The sequence below is a fragment of the Lissotriton helveticus genome, chromosome 8 (assembly GCF_964261635.1).
Source record: "Lissotriton helveticus chromosome 8, aLisHel1.1, whole genome shotgun sequence".
NCBI lineage: Eukaryota > Metazoa > Chordata > Amphibia > Caudata > Salamandridae > Lissotriton > Lissotriton helveticus.
Window position 1 is genome coordinate 1,139,295,031 of NC_136069.1, and position 17,471 is coordinate 1,139,312,501.

Consider the following 17,471-nt stretch of genomic DNA (forward strand, 5'->3'; position numbering starts at 1 on the left):
CCAACACTTTCCTTACTTTTGTACAGACTGGAGTGGTAATAGTAAATGTTACCTTTCCTGGTTTCAAAGCGTTCCCTACTGTTGCACAGACTGAAGTGGGGTTGTACGTGTGTCCCCCCCTGACTTCAACGCTTTCCCTACTGTTGCACAGACTGGAGTGAGAAAAGTAAATTCTACCCCTTGGCAATCCAACACTTTCCCTACTGTTGCACAGACTGGGGTGTGAATAGTAAATTGTACCCTTCCTGAGTCCAATGCTTTCCATACTTTTGCACAATTTGGAGTGGAAATAGTATATGTATTATTCATATAATTTTATAGATTTGTTTATATTGTTTTCATTTATTTTATTATGATGTTTCTGCCTATTTAAAATGAAAATATTTTTCATCAGTAATGCCTATAATATGTAACACATTTTTAGGAAAATGTGATATTGTTATATATTGTTTACTTTTTGGGGTAATTCAATTGTTATGTTTTTTTAAACTTTTTTACAGGTTAACTGTTATGTTTTTTAATTATATATGTGTGTGTATGTATATACATATATATAGAGAGAGAGAGATGTGACCAAAGCTTACATATAAATATATATATCACATTTGTAAAATGTTAGACTAATATAATATAAATTAGAATTATTCTTTTAATATTAATTTTAATTAAATATGTGTAAATAAACATACACACATACATATATCCAGAGTCAGTGATGTTAACACCAGTGAAACTCACATTTGTGAGCTCTAGTTGTGCTGGAAACCTCACAGGAAGCAGAGGGAGTATTTCAAGGTCTCTGCTCGAAATCGGAATAGAAACGAGCACACCCAGCTCCTGGTTGTATTCATCAGGTAATCAGTTGGCACAGGATGTATGATGTATTCACGCATGCTTGTACAAAGCATGCCTTTACAACGCAGGCAATACAATGAATGCATCATTACCACGTGCGCCATTACAACGCAAGTTGTGACAACAACTTGCCTGAGGGAAGTGCTGGACTTTGGAATAGTATCTTTCACTATTCCAACTCCAGTTTGTGCAACAGTAGGGAAGGTGTTGGATTTAAAATCCAACAATGCGGGGGGAGGAGATGCGCCAGTGACCAAGATGGCTGCTCGAGCATCGGCTCCGCCAGCCGCCACATCCTGACCGAATATCCGGTACATTATCCTGTGCCCCGTCCCCACTATCGGGTGGGGGACCGTCACCTGAGTCGCTAGGTGAAATTTGGACTCGATCGATTGCTCTGGCGCTTGAATATCGTCGCTGGAAGAATTGGGGCCTGTGATCTCGGGGATGGTCCTGTGCCCCGTCCCCACTATCGGGTGGGGGACCGTCACCTGAGTCGCTAGGTGAAATTTGGACTCGATCGATTGCTCTGGCGCTTGAATATCGTCGCTGGAAGAATTGGGGCCTGTGATCTCGGGGACCGGGACCCCGGGTGTGCCACCGTCCGGGGTGAAATGCGACAACATCGGCCTCCGAGACCGGAAGTGGCCGGTCGGATCTCGCTTTGTCGTACCCGGGTGGCGACTGGAGCGTCCTTGTCCTCTCTATTCTATCCTGAGGCCAACCATCACAAGACCCTTCTCCACTCGACTGAAGAGTGGTGGGTTTCTCCTGCTTTTGCGGTTAAGATGGCGTCACGAGACCTCGACAAGAATCCTTTGAAAGTCCAGAAATCGAACCGGCAGGTCCAGTCAAATCGCATCGACAAATATGCTGTCTCTAGGGGATCCCCGTCTGATACGAAACGGTCCCCGACCGGGGGCCCCGATGGGGAACCGGTCGGCGAAGATCCAACCATGAAGGAACTAATGGCCGCCATCAAAGGGGTTCAATCCTCTCTGGGGACGATTGATACGAAACTGGACACGGTTACAATCGAGGTGGGTCTCATCAGGGCTGACCTCACCAAAACCTCTGAGAAGGTTAAGGACTTGGAGATAAAGACTGGGAGCCTCCTCGAGGATGTTTCGGAGCTTCAGAAGGTGGTGAGTGATCTTAAGGTGGCCCAGAATCAATTTGATTGGAAACTAGACGAGTATGAAGGTCGGGCGTGCCTCAACAACGTCCGCATCCTGGGGGTTCCAGAGCGATCAGAGGGGGCTACCACAGACCTTTTTGTTGAGGAACTCATCCTGCAACACCCTAAACCTAAGGGTCTCAGCAAGTTCTTTACAGTGGAGAGGGCACACAGGATCCCCGGTGGCCGCCCGAAGGTCGGGGCGCCTCCGCGTCCCATCATTGCCCGAGTCCTGAACTTTCGGGACAGAGATGCCATTTTGCAGATGGCGAGATCCGCGGGCCCGCTGGCCTATGAAAATACCTCTGTGTTGTTTTTCCCGGACTTCACCCAGATGGTGCAGAGACAGCGGCATGGATTTGTGTCCGTGAAGAGACGACTCCGAGACCGGGACATAAAGTACTCTATGATGTACCCGGCCCGTCTACGGATTGAACACGGCGGTAAGACTTGGTTCTTCGATTCTCTGGAAATAGCAGCGGACTGGCTGGATCGAATCGAAGGTTCCGATCCCGGGAGGCAGGCCCGGACCGACGACGAGGAACAATGATTCGTCTGAACTTTGTACCGCACAAATGCTGTCATCGGCGCTGAGGGACTGGTGGGGTGTTATTCGTTCTCTTTCCCCCCCCTCCGTAATGCTTCATTTATTGGCTTTAATCTCTATGCTTAAATTGGGGGGTATTTGGTCGGTCTGGGGTGGTGGGGGCGAGCGGCCTGTTGTAAGGTCCTCCTCCGTTTTCTACATTTAGATATCCGTAGTTAGTGGGGGCGACGGGCACACTGCGAGTTGGGGATCTGTACATGTTACATGTAGGGGTGCAGGGTGGGGGGTGTTCTACCTGGGGGTTGGGGGGTTTTGTGTGTTGGTTTGTTCGAGGTTCATGACCGGGGTTGGCTGTGGGACCCTTTGAATCTTGTTTGCTCTTTTGTGACTCATGACTTCATCTAGACAGGGCCTGGGGTTCTCCGTCCTCAGTTGGAATGTTAATGGCCTGGGTGATAAGATAAAACACACTGCTGTGAATCAATTTTTCAGACGGCGATCACCAGATGTTGTTCTGTTACAAGAAACTCACGTAATGGGAAAACGCTGTATGGCACTACACGGGGTGGCTATAGGCTTGTTGCACCCGCTGGTTTCACCTCCGGCTCAAGGGGGGTGGGCATCCTTGTGAAAAACTCCTTCCCCTTCACGATTCAGTCTACTTGGTCTGATAACCGTGGCCGTTACATTGGTGTTTCGGGTGTCTGGGAGGGTAGAACTGTTTCACTCATTTCTATATATGTCCCCCCAGCGTTGCAGGTTGACACGTTCCGTGATTTGGGTCGGATGTTCCTCACCCTACCCATTGGCCTAAAGGTGCTTGGCGGCGACTTTAATGCCGTCATGGACGGTGAACTAGATAGGCTCCCCTCCCGTGTGTTGTTGCCCTCCCGCAGGTGGCTGCCTGACTTCCTCTCTACTTCTGGATTGGTAGACGGTTGGCGTCTTCGCCACCCAAGTGCCGTTGAATACACGCATGCATCGGCGGCGCATCACTCCCTTTTCCGGATTGACCACGTTCTGCTACCGGCGGCCCATGCGGTAGCGGTTAGTGAGGTAACTCATTTGGTGCGGGGAGTCTGTGACCACTCGCCAATCTGGCTTCGACTGTGTGTGGGATGGGGAGATGTTGGTAGGGTTGCCCCCGTCCCTGCTTGGCGCTTGCGGGACCCCATGGTACAGAGGGAACTGGTGCGAGTCACAGACAGCTACTTTAGTGAAAACGAGGGTTCGGTCACTTCTAGGTGCTCCCTCTGGGAGGCATATAAGACCGTCGTCAGGGGGGAGGTTCTCTCCCTTGTCGCTGAGCAGAAGAGGAGGAGGAGGGCGGAGCTGGACAGAGTGGAGGCGGAGCTCTTGGCCTTAGAGACTGCTGTTTCCTCCGGGGGCGACCCGTGGGCGGATCACCGTCTCGGGCTGCTCCGGGTCGAATACAAAACTTTGACTCATGACGCCGCCAGGGCGCAACATGCCATCACTGAGGACAGGATTTATGAACACGGCGACTAGGCCGGGAAGTTGATTGCCTGGTTGGAAAAGGGAGACTGGGGTTCTAGGCTGGTTCCGGAGCTGCATATTGCTGGCTCTGCGGACACGTCGGACCCCCAGTTGATTGTTGATGAGTTTGCTCGATACTACGAGGCGATCTATACCTCATCGGGTGCGTTCACCGAGGCCGAAAATTCCGATATGCTACATGACATTCTTCTGCCGGTGCTGTCGGATGATGATAGGAAGTACTTGGATTCTGCTCTAACTAATGACGAGGTGGCAATGGCTATCAGGGGGGGTGCATTCTGGCAGGGCCTCTGGCCCTAATGGTCTCCCCATTGAATTGTTCAAACCCCACGCCGACAGACTGGCTCCATACTTGAGGGAAATGTTCGCCAAAAGTTTGGAACATGGTAAGTTGCCCTATGATCAACGGATTGCAAATATAGTTGTCATCCATAAGGAGGGTAAGCCTCGGTTGGATTGCTCTTCGTACCGCCCCATCTCTTTGCTAAACGTGGAGCCCAAGGTGTTGGCAAAATTGCTTGCTACACGTCTCGTGAAGGTCATCTCCACCTTGATTCATCCCGATCAATCCCGCTTCATGCCTCGACTCAACACTGCACTCAATCTTAGGCGGCTCCACGGTGTCTTGGCTAGTGCGCCTCATATTCATGAACCTGCTGTTTTTTTGTCCCTGGATGCCACTATGGCTTTCGACCGTGTGGAATGGCCTTATCTCTTTGCGGTCTTGGCCAAGTTGGGATTTGGTCCTGGTTTTATCGGTTTGGTTCGCCTTCTTTATTCGGCCCCCTTGTCCCGTGTTGTCGTGAATAACCATAGGTCCCGTGACTTTTGTCTTGGGCGCGGCACTCGTCAGGGTTGCCCCCTCTCGCCTCTGTTGTTCGCCCTGGCCCTGGAACCGCTGGCGGCCTGGGTGTGATGGGATCGCTCCATTAAGGGGTTGCGTTGGACCCCGGAGTGGGAAGACAAGATTTCGCTCTACGCGGACGATATCCTGATATATCTGACTTCCCCCCGGGCCTCATTGATTGTCTTTATGGACGTCCTCGCCATCTTTGGCCGGTACTCCGGTTTCTTGATTAATTGGGCGAAATCGGTACTGTTTGTGCTGAGTGGTGATCCGCCCAGGGTGCCCGTGAGCTGCCCCGTGAGAGTTGAGCCGATCAGCTTCCGCTACCTCGGGATTCACATCTTGAGGGACACCAGTGTGCGCTACCGTTTAAATTTACTGCCTCCCTTGGCCAGACTCCGTGCAGACGTCGCGAGGTGGAAGACGTTGCCGCTCTCCATGCTGGGCCGCGCGATCCTCTTTAAAATGATGGCCCTTCCGCGTTTTCTGTATGCTTTACAGAACTCCTTCGACCCTGTGCCCCCGTTGTACTTTCGTGAGATCGAGTCCCTGCAGCGCGGCCTCCTGTGGGAGGGGAGGCCGCAAATTGCGCTCTCAAAATTGAGGCTGCCCTGGTACGATGGTGGGATCGGTTTGCCAAACATCCGGAAGTATTACTGGGCGTCGCAGCTGGCCCCCATCAACCACGCAATTTATGGATCCCCAGCTGACCCGGGCAATGCAATGGACCGTGGTCAGGTGCCGGGGGGAGAGTACACCCATGTTTTGTATGCAAGGCGTGGCCGTTTTCCATTGAAGGGGCCCACTTTGTGCTCCACGAGAGTGTGGCATGAGGCCAACAGTGCTCTTCGGTGGGCTGGGCGTTTGACATTGTCCACGCCACTGTGGAGCTCTGAGAAACTAGGGATGCTCTGGAAATCGAAGGGTTTCGATCGTTGGGACCTGATCGGTATATCCCAGATGCGAGATATGTGGGGTAAGGGTAGGGTTCTGACATTCGAGGAGTTGCAGGCTAAGTACCAATTGTGTGACACTGAGCGGTTCTGCTACCTCCAGATTCGCCATGCCTTGAATGCGGCTGTCTCGGGTGAGGCGGTGCTTCCGGTGGCCTCCCCGGTGGAGGATTGCCTTCTTGATGGCCTTCTGCCCACCAAGGCGATCTCTCTCACATATCGCAAATTGATCAACCACTCGGAGGACCCCCTGGTGCGTTTACGCGACCAATGGGTCGCCGACGGTCTCGTCCTAGACGATGAGGACTGGAGGGAGGCGGCGGCATCTCCCAAGGAAGTGGCTGTCCCTATGAGGCTCCGTTTGGTTCAGCTCAGATTTTTGCATCGCTCTTACATCACGGGCCTGGGACTGCAGAAGATGGGATTGGCTGAGTCGGCTGGATGTCGAAGGGGCTGTGGGTTGCCGGGATCGTTCATGCATATCTTGTGGGAATGTGAGAGGGTCTGGGATTTCTGGAATCGGACACATGCTAAAATGAGTGAAGTGTGGGAGCTGCGAGTTGACCCAGAGGCAAGGAGATGTCTGTTGAATGTGTGGGAGCCCACGGACCTGCCGATTCATGACAAGGTCTGGGTGGCTCTCGCTTGCGCAGTCGCCAAACGCAACATTGCACAGCTCTGGGGTGCTACTCGGGTGCCCAGAGTCGGAAAATGGATGGAAGATCTTGATTGGTGTATGTTTCGTGAGAAGTCTGTGTATGTTTCCAGGGGGCGGCCCCGTAAATGGGTCAAGATATGGGGACCATGGAATACCTACCGAGGTGATATTTGTGAACCCCCGGACCTGGACCCAGTTAATGTGGACCTGGAGAACTCTTAGGCCTGTTTTTACTCTCCTTCATTCAATATGTAATGTTCAGAAGTCTATGTCGATATTTTGCGATTGTGGTCACCCTATGCACTTCGGTCACTGTTTAACTGTGTTCTTGATTTATTTTAATAAAAAGATTTTTTTTAAAAATCCAATAATGCATTTCCTAAAGCAAGTCCTTGTAACTACTTGTGTTGTAATGGAACGTGTGGTAACAACGCATTCTTTGTAGTGCCTACATCGTAATGGCACTGCATAGTTCTGCCTGCGATGTAAATGCTGTTTCCCATTGGCACAGTACCAAAATGAGTAAATTAGTAATCCCTGGTACTGAGTTTCTGTGTATCCTCATGCAACCTGATAACTTGCAATTTTTCCAACAACAGGGCCTGTGCTTGCTTTCTGCTGTGTAATGCACCTATAGTTGACTCACAATCAGCAAAAGTACCCCAATCCCTTCCAATGACTTTTTTACGTAAGACAGCCAAGGAACAGAGAGCCCTTTGTCAGAGGACAGTCAGTAAAAAATAATCTTTCTAGTGAGTGAGGCTTCCATATTGCTCATAACATAGAGCCACAACAGCGCTAGGCGAATAAGTATACAGTAATAAATAATTTAATGCTAACTCCTTATGGCAAATAAAATGTGAGGCTGATGTATGTACTAATAATAAACGCCTTCAGAAACAATGTTCTCCTATTTTCAGTGGATTCGGGTCACTATCCCCCATATTCCTACACCTTAGGTAGCAATAGGTACACACTGAGTTGAATATATTTGTAGCAGTGGGAGAAGGCCCCTCCCTCCTGGTGGTGACGGTAAGCTAAGGAGGGAGCCTTCTGCCTTCAACACTTTCTTTCTATTTTGTGCTATTTGGTATGCCTATGAACAAGAGGTGCTAAATAAAATCCTCAGATATCGTATAAACTTTGGGCTGCATGACATAGTAAACGATATTGAAAAACTTAGTCCTTAGGTCAATTTCTCCATAATTCTGCTAAATAATTTATTATAATGCGTAAGGCTATAGGGTTGCAGGCCATTAATACAGCATCATCCGCATATAAAAGAACAGGAATGGGTGCACCGTTTACCATGGGGACATCTGAGGTGCTATTTATAAGATCTGGACTGTGGTTATTTATGTATAAAATGAATAACAAAGGGGCAAAAACACACCCTTGACGCACACATGGTTTGACATTAAAAACATCTGATACTTTCCCATCATCCCCAAACCTGACACATGCTTTTGTCTCATTATGCAAAGATATTAAAGTGTGCGCCAGTATTGGGTCAATCCTCACTTCAATAAACATTTGCCATAACTTAGCCATGTTTAAACAGTCAAATGCTGTCGACAAGTCCATAAAATCAAGATGTAGGTTAGATCACTTCGCCATGGTGAATTTGTCTATATTAAGGTGGAACCTCAGGCATGTTCCATCGCACCTATTCCATTTTGAATAAACCAGCTGACACTCGTTCAATACATTATTTTTATTGACCCATGTTACTATCCTATTATATAGAGCTCTCCAAAAGATCTTAGACAATATATCTATCAGGGAGATAGGTGATTATTTTAAGGCTAAGTGCGACCACCCTTTTTTAAAAATAGGCAATCTAATTGAAAGTGCCCAGTATTTTGGAATTGTGTGATGGCTCATGGAATTAAAGACATTTGTCAGTAAAGGTGCCCACAAAATCAGATCACACTTAATCAATGCCGGGGGCCTAGCTGCACTTACTCTCCTGAATGGCAGCCTTTACTTCTGACAGTGATTCAGATAGGAAAGTGGAAGTATCAGTTTTGACAAAGTCAGTGTTGGTTTGGTTACTGGTAGCATAGATGTCTTTAAAATGCGCCATCTAATCCTCGCTCCTTATAAGGCAGCTGATAGTCGTGGCAGTTTGATCTATTGCCCTAATATGTGATACTCAGTGGTGGCTGCTCGACTAAGGCCCTGAGAAGGTAAAAAAGGCAAAAATTAAATGAGGATAACTTGTTGTTATTATCATGTTATTTTTATGTCTTTGCTCAGCTGGGGCGGGACGAGCTGCTCTGCTCATAGAGCAGCTTACACAAATAAGATGATGCAGAGGAATAAATAACACAGAAATTCCAGAAGGGAAAACCCAAATTAGTTTGTACTTACAGGTACTCAGTACCTCGGTACAATTTGTGATTGTTTCTGTAACCACATACTAACTAACTTTTAACAACAAAAAGGGACCACAACCATGTACACAAAACAAATAGGTCTGTACAATCACAATTCCTCCCTACCCATTCCCTTTAAATAACAGTTACTAAATATAGGCAAGGGTTTTTCAAGTAATCCGAAAAAGAGTTAGTCCAATACATATTGGAGGGGTGTAGATCAACCCTCAACACAGTCCAGAAAAGTGTGTATCCAATTTCTTTGTGTGACACTAATGTTCTGTGGGACTCCTTTGCTGTATAGGGGCAACGTGTGTCGGCCCACTAATTCGGGCCTCATCAGGACATCTGCAAAAGGAACAAACAACGTCGTCAGGTGGGACTAATTAAAAAAAAATTATTGGTAGCCACCAGTGGACTTGAGGGATCAGGAGAACTCAACTGTGGTAAGCGCAGTGGAGCCTCTGCTGCTTATCTGTCTATGTTTTCTATGCAAAAATATGTGCATGCTCTCCATGCAGGCTGCATCACAGCCTGCATGGAGAACATGCCTAGCGTCCCATTCTCTGGCTGAGCACCGATTCACTGCGCTGAGACCAATCACAACGCTGCATTGCAGGAGGCTGGGAGCCAGGTGCTTCCTGCTTCCTGCCCTGTGGGCGAAGAGGACTAAGAGGAAGAGGCAGCAGCAGCAGTGGTGGCAGACAGGTCAGTGTATTTTTATTTTTACTACATATCTCCCCACCGCCGGTAAATACAAGCCGCCACTGGTGATATTGTTCTCCATAAAGCCTTACTATCCTTTGTCTTAGCGGTATATGTACGGATAACCCACTAGTTAATTATAATTTCCTTTCTGCACTTCCAGATTACAGACCTATGCTACCTATGCAGAGAAAGTAATGAGGGCCCTGCCCAGGAGGCGATTAGTCATTGAGCCTCGTGACCGAACTACCAAGGGGCCTGCATCGCTTATTTAGGTGGCTACAATAAGGACACCCTGATTTCAGCACAAACTGTTACAAAGCCATCTTCAACCCTCTCCATACTTATTATCTCCGTTATGCACGGCATCATAACAGAGACATTTTTCACCTACTATTTCCCCCAAAGATTTTATCGGTTCAGGTAACTTCCAAGACAATCTAAGGTTGTCTAGTGTTGACTGTACACTACTCACACTAGGTTTAGTTCAGGCAGGATCCCTGACCGGTATTGCTAGAGCCATCTCGATTGGATCATGGTCACCAAAATTGGTGCAGATGACAGCTCCATATAATAGGCAGATTACCACATTTTGAGAAATAAAGACATAGTCTATTACAGAGGAACTAATCCGTCCCCTAAAAGTAGTTCACCCAGGCACGCCTAGCCATGGTAGATATGAAGCTAAATAAACCTGGAAAAAGTTGATTTGTTACATTATAAAAACCATTGTAATAAAAAGTTATAAGATACAGAGTTAAGGACCCTTTATATAGGACTGCTTGGTAATCGCTCTCTTGGGTTTTCAGAACTTCCACCCCCCTGCCCGCCTAATAACAGATTAATCCACATGGATAATTCACCCCGAAGCATGCCCTGCATGCTATGAGACAGACAGTACGTTGAAACACGATGAACCCTCAAAGATCATAGGGGCGATTTCCCATTTTCTTGGAGATGCAAGATGTAATAGGCCATTATAAACATTTTCCAGTCTGGGAGTGATATTTTTTAGTTGAGACCCGCTACATTGCAGCATAGAAGTTTTATTGGAGAGGCTTTATCTATCGAAGGTACTTTTGAAGATTCCAACGTTGGGCACCCCACTGTTATGGTATACGCTTTAAAATCTTTCTGCTTGGATTTGGTAGTAGGTGGATTGAAACCGGTCCTTGCATGCATTGCAATGCTAAGTCAGCTGCAAAGTTCCTTGTCAAGCAAATAATACCCAGATGGTGGGTATCAGACATCATCCTGTCATACAACAGAAAGCACCGTGTTAAGTCCATGATCGATCACATCTGCACCCTATTAGGAATAACACATAAACTGGCCTTCGTGTATCGCACCCCAAAGCAACTTCATCATTGAGAGACAGAACGGCCTGTTGAAAAATAAAATAAGCAAAAATTGCCCCAGCCTTAATATGAAATGGCTCCACTGTCTGCTCCTAGTCTCGTATATGCTCATCCAAAAACTAAAGTAAAACAAGAGCTTTTCAAAAAAGTTAGCGGTGTTATATCAGGACTCCGCCTTGAACAAACAACCTGGGAGATAATTCTCACAGGTGATTTTAACGCCAACCTACTACACCCTCAAGAAGAGGAAGATAACATCATCACTGCTAACGAACTATGGGCCGTAGAAACACAGGAGATCACATCTGCGAAGAGAATGGACAAAGTGGGTCGGCAGCTGATGTGGGAGCTCGAACACCAAGGTATGCGAGTGTTAAATGGGAGAATAAAACAGGACAGACCTGCCAATAGTACCTACACCGGTCCTAGTTCAAACACACCTCTGGATTACACCATAGTCTCCCTCCCACTCCTAGGACTAATCAAAAAGTTTCAAATCATATGCTCTCCAGATAGTGACCACTCGGCTCAGCACATTGAAATCAAATTATATCCTTCTAAACATCTAAAAGCCCCAATAAAAACCTCAACAATAAATTTGAAACGCTTAAGGTGGACGAGTGTCACACTACCGCAAATAGCTTTGGATGCAAAGAACCTAATGCAAACGCTCATCTCGGAAAATGAATTGACCGTTGAAACATGGAATACCTTTGTGAAGAAATTACCGAAGGCAGGAGTCAACGTCAAAACGAGGCACAATGAAAAGAATAACAGCCATCTTAGCCAGATAACACGCTCTTTGAGAAGGCGTCTGAGACAGTCCTTGAGGAGAGCACAAGGTCACAGCTCACAATCCAAGGTATGGCAGGACGTACGTTTCATAAAGAAACTATACAAGAAACAAATTTGGAATGAGAAAACAAATGAGGTCAGCAACTTCTGGACAAAAATATTATATAATGCAAAAAATCCGACTCCAAAGCATTCTGGTCGCAAGTAAACTCATTGAACAGATCTGCAAACACTATAAGTATGACCTGCATCTCAGAAATGGCATGGGTACAGCATCTAATTGATACCTTTTCAATAAAACCCATGACACTACAGTCATCAACAGTAATCCCTGTATATAAAACTCCAAATGCAGAGATTGAGTCGACAACTGTTTTCGATTTGATAAACATCTCGCATAACATACAGAAAGGCTCAGACCACATACCACGACCATATGAGGAAGTAGAAATACTACAAATAATAAAGAAAAGCAGGCAAGACAGTGCGCCAGGACCGAATGGCGTCCCCCAGGCAATCTATAAGCAAGATCCCCATTATTGGGCCAATAACTTTAATAATCTGTTCCGGACGATAAATATCACCAGTCGGATTCCGGAAAGCTGGAGAGGGGCAATTATCAATCCAATATACAAAGGTGGTGATCGAAAAAAACCAGCAAATTACCACCTAGTTGCACTGATCGACGCCGAGGCTAAGTATTATGCCTCACTGGTGTTAACCGACCTTACAAAATGGTCCGAAGACAACAACAAAATCCCTGTAAATCAGTCAGGGTTTCGCCGTGGCATAGGTACCATGGCAAACGCCATAGCAATAAGCCTGATAGCTGAAAAAAGCCTGCAAAAGCATCAAGCATTATATTTATGGTTCGTGGACTTTGGGCGGCCTTCAACCATGTTAGCCGACAATTACTATGGGTCAAACTAAAGCAGCCGGGCCTGCCGGATACAATCTTAAACCCAATAATGGACCTATACACCAACACCTGGATGCAGGTAAAGATTGATAATGGCCAACGGCTAACGCGGAAGATCACAGCTTGTGAAGGCTTAAAGCAAGGCTGCGTCTTGGCCCCTCATTTGTTTAATTTATTCATGGACGATGTGACACCAAGGCTAGATGGGACCAATGCACATCCTCCACGGCTAGGAACATTGCCCCTCACGCATCTATCCTATGCCGATGACGTTGTTCTCCTAAGTCAGACGAAAATAGGATTGCAACGTCTCATGCAAGAACTGGCTGAATACACCAAACAGAATCTATTGGAAATAAATAGTAAAAAAAGCAAGGTCATGATCATAACACATCGTCGTATCAATCAAACAGCTGAACTTCACAATCGACAATAAGAACCTGGAAGTAGTGGAAAGCTACAAGTACCTGGGGATACATCTGAACAGACGGTTCACCTTTTCCACGCACTTTGACGCTATCGAGAAGAAAGGAACAGCCTTATTACACGCATTCTGCAGTTTATCTAAGCAGCTAAAAGGCCTTCTGTTCACTCCCCTCCTAACAGTAATCAAAGCCAAGCTACTTCCAACGATAGCTTATGGCAGTGTGGTACATAGTGGAAGGAGTGCACCGCTCTTAGATAAAATGCAAATAAGAGTGTACAAATGTGTATTTAGCTTACCATGTGACGCCTCACCCGCACAGGTTCGCCTCGAATTTGGCTTGCATTCCCAAATATTGCACAAAAAATATGAGACAGTCACATTTTGGTATAGCATCTGGCTGAACCGCAAAATAGAAATTAACTCTGCCATTTGGGAAGCTATGCAAAGCAATCCTAATTCTCAGTATGCGAAGTACCTAAACTCCTCCCTTGAAACCACTGAGTTGGCGTCAATGTGGAAAAGGAAGTTACCTGTACCATTATTCAAGCAGACCGTAAAAAAGGCAGTTAACATGCACTTGTTGATCGATGATAAAACAACTCTGAGACATCGAGCACATGCTTGGATGATAATACAATCCTACAAAAAGCCGGTACCTGCAGCCTACTTAGGGCTTGCTTTTCCACCACATCTCAAACTAAAATACCTAAACCTATGTATGGGCAAACTGCCACCAAATGCTGACCAACCAGGCTGGAGGATACCAGGCCCAAAGGATTGTAACCTATGTGGCTCTGCCCTACAAGACATCATCCACTTGATCTGCATCTGCCCAGCATTGGATAGTGATCGCCGGAGCTTACTAAAGGCAAAATTTTACGAAAAAGGTATTCGTACATGCCGCTCAGCGATTCTACAAGCGTTGGACTCAGTGGATCCACAATTCATCTGTCGAATAATTAAACATGTTATTAATTAAAAAAAAAAAACTTTCAAAAGACCTAACACAAGCTTGAATCTATTGCACTCTGAATTCGCATTTGCTAATTTAGAATCGGCTTCCTGAATCATTAGGACACTAAGAACACCCGTGTTTTTATCATTTTAATTAACGGTTGTTTTAAAAACTGTATAAGAAAGTATTTTTTCTTTTTAATTTTTCATCGTAACATTGCATTTCATATTGTAACGGTTTTTATTAACTATACAATAAAAAATGTATTACCGGTAGTCTCGTTTGTGCTGAGAAGCATGTCCAGCAGCAATCATCGCCTCACACCACACCAGATCACGACTGGTAGATTGATGGGGACACCCATCCCAAAGACCATGACCAAACTGAGCTCTGAGGCTAACTATCAAGCGCTAGGGGACGAATTGCATGAGTAGCTCTCTGAATTAATAAAAACTGCCAGATTCCTATCAAAGCAGGCCCACCACCGGAACTCTAATGCCAAGCCAGCATACCAATCACCTCAACGTATTCAGGAAGTCTACATTCATAACTTTGTAAGGAAATGGAAGAAAGCCAAATGTGTAGTCTTCTCAACAACATCTGCCCTCAAAGTGGAAGACAAAAATGCATGGGTCCACCTCTCTGACATGTGGCTGAAACCTTCCACGGCAAACCCTCCATGAACTGTACAGTGCACTTTTTGCCTTGAACTTTGTTAACTAAAGGCACTTCTAATTACCAGAGGTTTACAGACATCTGAATCCAATCCCAAAACCTTTAATGCTCAATATGTTATATATTGATGCACTTCTGTGTACCCTCTGTTTACTATGGGTGTTTCTGCATCCATTCATCACCAAAGCATTGCCCAGTCTAAAGGATCCCACCCGAAGCTATCACCGCACATGCATAGGACCTTTCCCATATCACTTATAATTACACATACGCCGACAGTAACATTCCACATGCACTACTTAGTGGGCTCTTCCTCAACATGTGGCATCAGCACGTGACTGCAGTGGGCCCCAAGACAACAACCAGGCCATGTTACGTCTGTGTGCTGATCCTGCATGGGGTAGGTGCAGAACAGGCTTTACTTGTCCCAACAGATAGCCTCTGAAAAAGCAAAATACATTCTCCACACATAGGTATGTAGGATTAGGGCCAAGATACAAACCACAGCATTGTACCTTTTCACCAAGCCTAGCAAAATTCAGACTGAGCTAGATAGAATGCGCAGGAGGGGCACCATAGGAGAGGATACTGTTTGGCCCTGAGATTTTCCAGAGAAAAGATTCTAGGAGGTAGCAAAGCCACCACACAAATGCACTGGCCCTTATATATCTTAGGCTGCCTTCTTTAATAGCAAAAGGACCCCAGACAGGGATTTTCACTGTTGGGCTATCCACCTTGAAGATCCAAAGGGAAATAAGTCTTGTAGTGGAGGATTGAACAACAGCATAGATATCCCATGTCAGAAAATCTGGAATACGGAGGTGAATAGATATACGTGGTTAGGAGGGAAAGGGCAACCCCTAATTGTATGGAAACTTACATTCCACTAGGAACAAATGAGAACTGTGGCAAAAGACTGCACATTCCGGACATGCAATGTGGCACCTCCACGCTGATGGATACCTACTGGCAATGCAGCGAGTTTACCTACACTCAGCTCATCCCCAGATGGAGTGGCCTTGCTCCCTGATCACCATACACACCCGACCCTGGTCATTTCCAGAGAAGAAATGTCAAAGTTGCACCAATAGCGGCTAAAGAAGAAGACTCTGTTGCATCAGGCTCCAGAAAAAAGAACTGCTGAGTATTTTGTCTGGGCTCAGTACAAGGACATTCGGTGAGATTCCAGGATGTTTTCTGACACACAAGTAAATGCAGAGGCTCCATACCCTTCTTCATAGTGCAGACAAAAGTGAACACCTGATGGTTACAAATAACCAGGTGGGAAATGCTCAAGATGATGAACAGCAATGAGCTCATTTTCCTCCCGGAAATTGATCAAAATAGAAGCTTCTGACTAGGAGGAAAAGTATGTGGAAATGGAAATTTTGGTCACTGTGAGTCTTTAAAAAGTGGTCATTCAACATGAGGCACAATCCAGTTGACATTTTGAATCATTTTTTCTACAGTCCAAAAAATCAATTTTCTGATGTAAAACGATGACCTCGGACCTGTCAAACTTTCTCCAAATGGACAATTTTTTTTATATTTTCTCTTTTGACTGTAAATGACCATTGCATGTGAATTATTACTTTTTGAACTAAAATAGGTGTGTTTAGAGTCATTTTCCTGCCCGAAATTGGTCGAAATAGAAGCTTCTGAGTAGGAGGAAAGGTCTGTAAAAATTGCTATTTTGGTCACCGTGAGGCTTTAAAAAGTGGTTATTCAACATGAGGCACAATCCAATTGACATTTTGAATGATTTTTTTTGCAGTCCAAAACATCAATTTTCTGAAGAAAAACAACGACCTCGGACCTGTCCAACTTTATCCAGATGGTCAGAAATGATCATTTTTTAATGTTTTCTCTTTTGACTGTAAATGAATATTGCATGTGAATTATCACTTTTGGAACTACAATCAGTGTGTTTAGAGTCATTTTCCAGACCGTAATTAGTCAAATTAGAAGCTTCTGAGTAGGAGGAAAAGTCTATAAAAATTACAATTTTGGTCACTGTGAGGCTTTAAAAAGTGGTTATTAAAAATGAGGCACTAGACAATTGACATTTTGAATCATTTTTTCTACAGTCCAAAAAATCTAATTTCTGTTGAAAAACGATGACCAGGGACCTGTCGAACTTTCTCCAGATGGTCAGAAATGGTCATTTTTTTATGTTTTCTCTTTTGACTGTAAATGAATATAGCATGTGAATTATCACTTTTGGAACTAAAACAAGTGTGTTTAGAGTCATATTCTTGCCCGAGATTGGTCGAAATAGTTGTTTCTGAGTAGGAGGAAAAGTCTGTAAAAATGGGAATTTTAGTCACTGTGAGGATTTAAAATGTGGTTATTAAACATGAGGCACAAGCCAATTGACATTTAGAATCATTTTTTCTACAGTCCAAAAATCAATTTTCTGAAGAAAAATGACGACCCGGACCTGTCGAACTTTCTCCAGATGGTCAGAAATGGTCATTTTTTTATGTTTTCTCTTTTGACTGTAAATGAATATTGCATGGGATTTATCACTTTTGGAACTAAAATAAGTGTGTATAGAGTCATTTTCCTTTCCAAATTTGGTTGAAATAGAAGCTTCGGAGTAGGGGAAAATGTCTGTAAAAATTGCAATTTTGGTCACTGTGAGGCTTCAAAAAGTGGTTATTCACATTATGCACAAGCCGAATGACATTTTAAATAATTTGTT